The 10,660-nt window shown below is 44.9% G+C and overlaps 1 long non-coding RNA gene across 3 annotated transcripts in view; it reads right to left on the bottom strand.

The window, feature by feature from the left end:
* Positions 1-10,660, bottom strand: part of LOC106725916 — a 35,242-nt gene that overhangs the window by 21,922 nt on the left and 2,660 nt on the right. For all 3 annotated transcript variants that reach the window (XR_001361923.1, XR_001361922.1, XR_001361924.1), the window contains exon 2: positions 5,622-5,705. This is a non-coding gene — a long non-coding RNA (uncharacterized LOC106725916). The remainder of the gene's footprint in view (positions 1-5,621; positions 5,706-10,660) is intronic.

The following is a 10,660-nucleotide window of genomic DNA, read 5'->3' as shown; positions in this document are numbered from 1 at the left end:
AACCCCCCCCCCCACCCCCCCCCAAGCACATGACCTTTACCTTCCTCACTTCTAAACTACAAGGGCCCTTCCTTTGCCCCTATAATTTGTTTCCTAAGCCCATTTCTTCCACCTCTATGATTTTCCAAATAAACGTTCTCTTATCATTTGAGTCTTGGCTCTGAATTCTTTCATAACCAGAACTCAAGTACCGAGGTTACTGAACCCAGGTCGAGTCTGACCCCACTGGTCCAACCCCTGGTGCAGCCTCCCCACACAACCCTGGGCTCACATTGGACGCTCATGGTCTGGATACACCGACGCCTTGTTCTCCATCTTGTGTTAAATCCTTGTTACACCTTATCTGTCTATCCCTTTCATCCGCACGTGTGTGAAATTCCTCCAGAGGACAAGCCCCACCCTGAAAATTGAGGTGCATCATCATCTGTTTGCCCCCAATTTACTTGCTGCTCTGCTTTCTGCCCAGAGATTCCCCGTGACCTGCTCCTCATCCACCTCAAAACCACCTGGGTAGGTGTTTAAAATGCATTTTATAGGCCACCACCCCGGATTTCCCAAGGTCAGAATGGAGCCCATGCAGCAGATGGGGACCAGATCCCCCAGGCCAGGCTCAGCTGACCCCAGTCCTGTGCCCTCTCAAAACAACTGCAGCCTTCACCCTCTTCATCAGCACCTCCCATGCCGGACCATCTCTGATCTCCTCGGAGAGGCTATGCTTCTTGTGCCTTAATGCTAACACTAAACCTAACCATACCCCTAATCCTAACCCAGCCGTAAACCTAACCCTACCCTACCCCTAGCCCTAACTCTAACCCTAGCCCTAGTCCTAACCCTAACGCTAGCCCTAGCCCTAATCCTAACCTTGTGCCCTAACCCTAACCCTAACCTTGTGCCCTTGCCCTAACCCTAGCCCTAGCCCTAGCCCTGACTCTAACCCTAACCCTAACCCTAAGAGTTCCTTGCCATCCTTGACAGTTCCCTTCCTCCTAACTATGCCTCTGTCAAACACATACGTCTATCACTTAAAAATTTTGAGAGTTCCACCTGTTACCTGCTTGACCCGATTGACGTAAGAGGAACCAATCTGTCCATAGTTTTCAGGGGACAGTAGAGAGATCTGAACCCCCCAAAATCTGCTCAGTACCCTGGCATGCTCAGGGAAGATTTCCAACTCCACTTTCTGTGAATATTCATCACACAGGTCCTGCGGCATTCATCACACACCCAGAAGTGGCTACCTGCCTCACCCAGGATGTGACACGCAGAGTGAAGATTAGCAGGCGGAGGTCCCCTCACATCACAAGGGTTTCTGAACCTTCAGAAACACCCCAGTGTAGCTCCCATACGATCCCAGTCATGTGCCTCCACAGCAACTGCTGTAGGCCCCACTCATCAGATTGGGCAGCCTGGGGCGGTGTGTCCCATTTTCTTTTGGGACACAGATGCGATCCTGTTAAACGTGCTTCATTTTTACCTTCCTAAAGAGCCAGAGAGCCCAAAGGGAAACTTCTTCATATAACCCCAGTGGTCTCAAGGCATCTGGGCAATTGCGCCTCTCTGAATTTCAGGAAAGCCCCACAAAGGCCACATCCAAGTCTTCACATGATGGTCGCTGTATGTGTGTGTCCCTCCAGAATTCATATGTTAAATCCTAAACCCCAATGTGATGATAGTAGGAGGTGGGGCCCTGGGAAGTGCTTAGGTCATGAGAGTAGATCCCTCCGGAATAAGATTAGTACCTTTATATAAAATGCCTGAGAGAGCTCCTTTGTCCCTTTCGCCATGGGAAGACATGGCGAAACGATAGCCATCTATGAACTAGAAGGCCATCCCTCTCTAAACACTGAATCTGCCAGTGCCTTGAACTTGGGTGTCCCAGACTCCCGAACTGTGAGAAATACATGTTTGTTGTATATAAGCCATGCAGACTATGCTATTTTTGTTACAGTAGCCCCGAATGACTAAGACAGTTGCTTTCCTAGGAAGGAAGGGGCAGGCACAGAGCCTCCAACTGCACTGTCAAGTAGAGAGATCTGAGGTTTCTCCCTGAAGGCTGCCATTGTAAGAGAAGACAGTGATTTTTACAGCAGGTGATCCTCTTCTCTGGGCAGAAAGTAGCTGGAATCCAAGAAAGTCTTAAATTTCTGCTCCCTCTCGCCAAATGTCCTCAAAGTACCTTAGCACCCTAACGCTGGCGGGAACGACATAGTCCAGGGCCCTGCTCTTGCCAGTGGGTTATTCAGGCCCTACTGTGGCCCTTTCCCTGGTCTTGGCCATTTTGTTTCTAATTCTCCTCCATGCTCCCCCTTCCCTGGCATCCCCTCTCCAAGGGAAAATCAAATGAGCCCGAAATTCAAGAGACTTCCCTGGAGGGTAAAAGTTTGAATCATTAGGACAGTAAAACTTTTTGATCATAAAGATGTCTGGGAATTGTCTCTGATTACCATTTAAATCCACGTTCTTTCTGCTATTACAGCAAAAGAAAAAAAAAAGGGAAAAGAAAAGACCTGCATTACAAGACTCTAAAGTCTAGGCTTAATTCCCAGTTCTGACACTTACTAATTGTACCATCTTATGCAAGTTACCTAACCTTTTCAAACCTGTTTCTTCCTTTGTAAAATGGAAATAATAATACCTATCTCACAAGGTTATTAGAGTAGACATTTATTATGGTTTCAGGGGTTATTTAGTCCCCCATCTTTTTCTATAACTTTTTACTTGGAAATAATTTTAAACTTATAGAAAAGTGGCAAGAATAAGAGTAGTTAGAAGAATGCCCATATACCCTTTCCCCGGATTCATCTACTGTACTGTAAACTTGTTACCACTCTTTATCCTGCAGATCAAATCTAACTTATGATCAGGCATCATATTTAATTGTCATGTCGCTTTAGTCTTTACTCTGGAACATTTCCACAGATTTTCTTTGTCATCGATTATATGGACAGTCTTTAAAGCAGAACTTTCCTTATTTTGGCCTGATGTTTCTTCATGGCTAGATTCATGTTATGGATTCTCAGACAGAGTAGTGCAGAGGGGATGTTGTGTCCTCAGGGCATTACATATGGAGACTCATGATGTCCATTTGCCCATCATTGGTGATGTTAATTTTGATTACCTGGTCAAGGTGTTGTGTAATTACTCCACTGAAAAGTTAGTATTTTTTTCCCCTTGAAACTATTAAGAAATGTGTAGGAAGACACTTTGAGACCATCCAGATAGCATGTTCCCTGAGATTTAGTATCCATTTTTTACTCTTGACTGAAATAATTTTACTATTATGGTTGCAAAATAATTTTCTAACTCTAGCACTTTCTATATTCATATTCTATTGTAAGCAAGAGTCTCCCCTTCTTCTCTAATTTGTCTATTTATAATCAATATGGACTCATAGATTCCTATTTTTTCCCCAATGGCTTGCACTTCATTCTGTGGTTAATTATTTTGTGCTCAAATTGTCCCAGATTTGACCAGAGGGAGCCCCTTCTAATTGACTCTTTGTCCTTGTGAAATGTCTCCATCCTTTTTTAAAGCAATTACTTTCTGACCTAACAAGATATACTGGGGTCCTCTTGTATTTACCCTGCACCAGCCATGGAACTGACCATTTCATCAAAGAGCTTTGGTTCCTTTTGATGGGGAATGGTATTTAGACAGCAAGGTATGAGCTCTCAGTGTGCTCATTGCTACAGGGGCATCTTTGCTTCTTGACCCTTTCAGCAGATGGTGCTAGTAAATGTAAACATATAATACATATACACATGCATATATGTGTACATCTTTATATACATATACACATATTTTAGAAATAATAGTTCACATCAATACCTATAATTCCAATTCATCCTACATGGTTCTTTTTTGCTTCTCTGATTCCATATTCTATGTTCCTGCTTCCATAGTGAGAACACTGTCTCCCAACACTAGTGATACGTTTACTCATTTGCTTAATCCTATCAGATATCTAAAATAGTTTAGGAACTGTGTAGCATCTTTTGAATACTCTTCTTATGTCTGTGGAATTTTCCACCATGTGAATCTTTTTTTCTAAGATAAATCTAAGATAAAATCTAGACAATTCCCTCTTCAACTTCCTTTACAAGTAGGGCACACACAAGTGACCTGGGCTTCACCAGTATATTCATCATATTCAATCAATGTGATATGTTGATTCACAACAAAACAGGGGGAGGAAACCCGCCCAGCACTAAACATCCATTTTGCTGGTGAGAGTGGGTGATGGCTAAACAGTCTGGATTGGAAGATTCACTGGGGGTGTTAGGTTGAGTCCTACACAGAAATGGCATTGAAGGGGCCAGCAAGATCCACTCCAGTAAAGTCAAGTTGGCAAATTGTAGGATCTAATATTAAAGGTGGTGGCAGAAATTCCTCATCAAGTCCAGTTCTGCAACATGATTTTGCATGTTGACCTTGGACACTTAGCCTCAAGTCTGGTTCTCTAGTCCTTCCAACAATTCTGCAAGCTACTCAGCATCCCTTTAATAAATGTTTTTTCTACTTGTAACAAGAGTCAGCTTTGGTGCTTATTATGAAGAATTCTGGCCTGATAAACCTTCCCTATCCTGGGTAATTTGCCCATATTTTCCACTAATTTTTTTCAATTTGTTTTTCACAGGTAACTCACCTAGAATATTCTTCAACATTTTTTTCTTAAGGCTATGTCTTAACCCATAGAACTTGGTTCTCTCAGAGTGTGGTCCTCAACTAGCAGCCTCATTGGGAGCTTGTTAGAAATGTGGACTCTTAGGCTTTACTCCAGAGCCATTGAATCAGCTAAGTGATATGCAATTTGAGAACTTCTGCCCTAAAAGCAGAGCCTGAAGCAAGGATTCCCTGCTGATGGTTCATTTGAGGGGTGTTAACTTACAACAGGATGAGTGAGAAAAAAGAGAAGTGAGGCCAGGAAAGCTGGGAAGCAATGCAAGGTGATGGGTTTCTACTCTGGCCTCAGCTTTAACTGAGTCTTAAAGGGACAAAGTAGTTTGCTTGGAAGATATGGGTACTTGACCATTGACAGCTTGTATGGAGAAACTGTACATACAACAATGGGGCAGGTGAGGGAATTTATTCTCATAAGACTTCCATTTCATGCTTCTCATTGGTTCCCCCATAGGGAGTTAATCATGATGCTTCTGGGACTCTTTGGTGGCCATTCACAAGCCAGGTTTCACATCCTATGATATGGTATTTCACCCAAGTCTGGAAGTAATAGGAAGAGCCAGAGAATATATTTATCCACTGGCCAGCCTGGCTATACAACAGCAACCAAAGAGAAAAGCCTAGGAAGTAGAACTGTGTGGAGCAGTCAAGGCCAAGGAAATCTGAAAAGGCATAAAAATATGCCCAATGCAATCTACCTTTTTACCAATCAGAAAAGCTGTATGATATAACAAGTCAATGGATGAGACATTCTGTAAACCCTTAGATGGTGGTGCTAGTTGAAGCCCAGTGGACGATTAAAGCAAGCCCATATATGGTATATATGTTGATTCCCGTAAAGACAGATCACTGCCCCTCCCATTATATATGGGTCCTGTATTAGAATATGGAGCCGCCATTCTTTTGCTTTAAAAAAAAAAAAAAGAATAAAACACCCTTACCTCTTTTCCAAAAGAGGGGGTAAAAATCCATTCAGTTATGAAGTTCTCTGCAAGTCTGTGGCCAGTTGCAATCTCCTAGAAGACCTAAAGGGAAGATGGTCAATGAATCAACTGACTGTAGCTTGATTCAAGCTACTATGGCTGGTCCTAAGGCAGTGATGGCGAACCTATGACATGCATGCCAGAGGTGACATGCAAACTCATTTTTTTTGGATGATTTTTCGTTGTTAAATGGCATTTAAATATATAAAATAAATATCAAAAATATCTTTGTTTTACTATGGTTGCAAATATCAAAAAATTTCTATATGTGACACGGCACCAGAGTTAAGTTAGGGTTTTTCAAAATGCTGACACGCTGAGCTCAAAAGGCTATAATTGATATTCATCATCTCCCTTCTCCACCACCCATTCTAGACTTCCCTCACTTGTGTCCAACACTTCAGCTGCTTTATCTAGATTGGTTGTCTGATTGGTTGCCTACTTGGGAGAGGGTCTGAAGCTCTTAAGTTGAACTGACCTTATTGAGTTGAATTGCTATCATTAAAAAGTTATTGCTTTGCCAGGCACAGAAGTACTAGGAGCTATCTCAGTAAACCCTGCAATCCAGGAGTTGTCATCCAGGCTCCTTGAGGTAGTTAGAACTGCTATACTTTAACTCCTTTCTTTGCCAACTGGCCTCACATGGCCAGTGCAGTTAGGTACAGTCACAGTTTTCAGATCAGTGGAACCTTACTGGCAGAGTTAGCTCCTTGGAAATCAGAACCTCTCACATAACAAAGTCCAAAGTCTTAGGAACAAAAAGCACAAATTCCTCAAGGGGGTCACTGGATGTAATAGTGAAAGGTGCCACTTCTGCGTCCCTTGGTTCCTAGATGCATTCTTTCTAGCTATTGGGTATTACTGCCCTGTATTGGTCATTAGTTCAAAGAACGTTATAACCTAAAGGACTGTACCACAACGTTGCCAAGTGTCCCCTAGTTTTTCGTTAACTGAGTTTCATGAGGCTTTTCCTCTATATTATCAGGTCAGCTGCATCTGGATTTGGGATGCATGGTAAGACCAGTCCCATTGTTGCCCCCTCCTTCACCATAAAATGGGTCTCTTGTTCTGAGGAAATGTTGTAAGGGGTAACATGTCAATGCATAAAGTAATCTGCAGGCTCTCAGATGGTGCTACTGCCTGCAGCCGTGTGTGCAGGGAAGACAAACCCATATATTGATTGAGGTCAAGTCAAGTCTCTGCCCCCTCCAAGGTAGAAGATGTGATATAAATTTACCTGCCACTAGGTGGATATCTGGCTTCCCTAAGGAATGCTGCTATATTGAGGGTTCAGCATCAGTTTTGCAGTTGGCCAGTTGAGCTCACTCAGCAGTGGCAACAGCTTTGGGACAGATCTGACTTAGACTTGGAAATTAGGTGAAGGTCTATGATTTTTCACCAAGGTCACCAAAGTCAGTCTTCTGCCCACCAGCTATTCTCTCTGATTATATTGATCAAGCAATAGCCTGCATGGCTGCTCATCTGTTTTAGCCTCGGTAGGGTAACACAGGTGTCAGTTAGACTAGGATGGTCTTGATGTATACCATGTGATCATTACTAGCACCCCTTCTTGCTCTCAAAAGTAGCTCAATTTGGACAATAAATTATATGAATACTCTTTCCCTAGGAACTCTATGAGCTATTAGTCAGCACCATGAGTCCTGGCAGAGAAAGTTGCCCTGATCACTCCTCCACCTTGCTGTTCACTGCGATATGTCCACCTGGTCTTTTATGAATTAGTGCTCCCACCTGGCCTCTGCAATTCTGGGATTTTTGTCATTTTAACTAATAGTAAGGAGCTCAGTTACAGGGTGGTTTTCCCCAACAATCAACCCTGGACCAAGGACAGCCACTACCAACTCTTGTGGTGCTCTTGCACATCAGAGTTATTACCATCTCTCTTATGACCAGCAAAGGGATCTCTATTGATTTCAGACACGTAAGCAATGCACTCCCCATATCCATCCTAGAACCACTGGTGGAACCAATGGCCTGAGCTCAGTTTCCCTAGGGAACAGAAATCTGAAGCAAAAGTTAAATCTGATTGAGAAGGCTGCAAGAGTGAAAGGGGAAACGAAGTAGGCTAGGATGAGAAGCAATGCAAGGTGGTGTGTTATCATGCAGGTAACTGCTTCAGGACCAGCTGCAAAGAGCCATGGCAGGTTACTCAGTAGGTGTGTCTCAGTAGCTCTGCAGGACATATCCGGGGAGGTTGTCCATAGGAAGGAGGAATGAAAGAGAATGCATCTGCCCAGCTCCCTCCCATCTCTTGTTTCTCATTGGTCAAAATGCTCCCCACAGGGAATTTCCTAGGGTGCATCATCTAGTCTCTTTGATGGCTGCCTAGAAGCCACATCCTGCAGTATGGCATTTCCTCTGAGTCCAGAAGTAGTGGAGGAGTCAGAGACTCCAGACATGTGGCTGGCCAGCCTGGCTGTGCAGCAGCGGCCAAGAAGGATTTGGCCGGGCAAGCGACTAGTCAGTTCCCAGCGGCTGAACGGCACAGATTTAATTGGCTGTGGAGGCAGCTATGGAGCCAGCAGAAAGGCAAGGTCTAGCCGATGTGAGGAGGGACATAAGCTGTGTCTGATATACTCATTAATAGGCTATTAACATCAACAAGTGATGGAGCTAGAAAAATGATCACCAGGTTAGCATCTTGTCTTATTTACCTTAGAGACCCCAGCACCAGGCACTTGAAAAATGAGATGCTGTTTAAACCGTTTTTCTTGTTCCAAACCTTCCCACTACACATCTCTGCTGTGCCAGTCATTATGCTAACGAATGGAGGTGACTATGCTCTTAGAGGTTGAGCATAGTCCCTGTTCAAATCACAAGTTGGCTCTGTCCCACTACGTCACTGTTATTATTGACCCAAACTTTCAAAACCCATCATCTGTCAGGCCTGGGTTCATTTGAGACTTATGTAACACAAAATACACAAGGAAAGGAAGAGCAGAGTTGGCCGATCCATGCAACTAGCACAACTCTCAAATGCAAAAGGATTCTGAACAAAAGGGCTCTTCTGCCACCCAGTCCCTCACTGGACAGCACAGTTCACTTTAGAAGCCTTCTTATCACCTTTTGTGAAAAGTAGTTAAGTTTCACACTTCTCTACATATGCCATGTGGCCTCCCACTGCATCCCACTACCCAGGGAAGAAGAGAATGCACAGCTGGAATACTGGACATGAAAACAAAAGCTTTTCGTTGAACTGTCAGGGAGTCCTGATGTGCCTGGGGCAGGAAGATGAACGGATAACCCCTCTCTGGTCCCTAGGATTCTGATTCAGGCAGAGCAGGATCCAGGCCTTGGTTTTACAGGGTAATTGTAGTTGTTTGGACTTGGCCTGAGTGCCCACACTGGGAATCGATACCAGGGAAGGTGACACTTGCCAGACATTCTTCGATGTTCACCAACGGGTCTGATCACTTGAGCTTTGAGAGCTCAGTTTTCTCCTGAGGGAGTGTGAGGCCAAATCCTCATCCTCCGCACACAAGTCTTCATCCTGAAATTCTAGTCTCCTGGACTTGAAACTCCAGGGAAGTGAGAGAAAGGGACAGATCGGAGAGATGGGTGAGAAAAAAGGGAGGAAGGATGCTTGAGATGAGAAAACAGATTGCTCGCTGAGGCAGGTTTTCTTTTAATCAGGAAATGAAAACGGAGCCAATTATATGGTGAGAGGGTAATTCCCCTCCCCCCCCCCGCCCATTTCCTGGTATTTTTCAGGTGTGATTCTCCCACTTGAATTATTCAGATAATTTCCGGAATGAGCCAAACCGTTACCTTTGTGTTATTGGGACCTAAGTTATTATTCTCATTATTGAATGCATCAAGTCCTAGGCATGGGCTCTTGTCTGCAGCCATGCAGGGCTGGTCCAGAGTCCTGGGCTCCTCACCCATGTCCGGACTCTCAGCTATACCCAGTGACCTCTGCTGGCACTGGCCCCCTCACCACGCCTCCCAGGGAAGAGAAGTTCCAGAAACTGATCTGTCATCAGTGGCTCTTTGACAACTGCATTCTTAATTCTAGGTTAACTTAGCATTGCTATCACCACTGCTTTACCCTCTCAAAGCTGGCATGCTGGCTTGGAGTTGAAAGAGAAAGGAAACTAGAGACAGGTTCCTAAGTGCCCACAAGAGAGAGTCAGAGAATCACAGAACCTCGGAGCCAGAACAGACCTTGGAGAGTGAGGGGCTTGGCTTGCTCTCCTCTTCTCAGAAAGAGGAGCTAAAACCCAGAACAGGCAAGTGGCTTGTCCTGGGTCACACAGCTCAGCCCAGTGATAAATGTGGACTTAGAGCCAGCCCTCAGGTCAGCAGTCTGGTGCTCTTCCCATCTCTCCTTGCTCTTCTCTTTCTTTAAAGAAAAAAAAAAAAAGAGGCCTTTAAGGAAAAGTTGTTCCAGTGGGGAGTGGGGAGGGATTTCCCCCTTCACCCTGACCTTGAAGCATCTCTCCAGCCCCTTCTCTAACTCTATAGTTCTGACCAAACGACCAGGGGGCGGCTGACCACCTGGGTTTTAGGTGTCAGCTTAGGTTTAAAGGACTTGATTAATCATGGCTAACGTCAGACCCAAACGACCAGGGGGCGGCTGACCACCTGGGTTTTAGTGTTACATGTCAGCTTGGGTTTAAAAGGACTTGAGTCAGAGAGTACATGACTGTGCCCCCTTGTTCGTTTGGGGTAATTTGCCGTGAGGGATTAAAAAAAGAGATTGCTTTGTACCTTCCTGTACAGCCCCTGCCTGAACCCCCGGACAGAGGCAGGTGGCTGTGTCCAGCCTTCCTCAGGGAATGATGCTCAGAGGAGAAGCCCTCCTCTACTTCTGGGTCACTTCCCAGGTGACTTGTCCTCTGCTTCCCACAGCTGCAAACCCTCGCAGTGCCACGAGCCCTGGGGGAGCTCGGTCTTCAGTCTCTTGGACAAACGCTCCAGCCCCAGGACACGATCGCGATCACAATTTCGCGTGGCCGTGCAGCTCCCGCTGCTCCTCC

Source organism: Myotis brandtii, unplaced genomic scaffold, assembly GCF_000412655.1.
Source record: "Myotis brandtii unplaced genomic scaffold, ASM41265v1 scaffold197, whole genome shotgun sequence".
Taxonomy (NCBI): Eukaryota; Metazoa; Chordata; class Mammalia; order Chiroptera; family Vespertilionidae; genus Myotis; species Myotis brandtii.
This window is presented reverse-complemented; position numbering and strand designations above follow the sequence as displayed.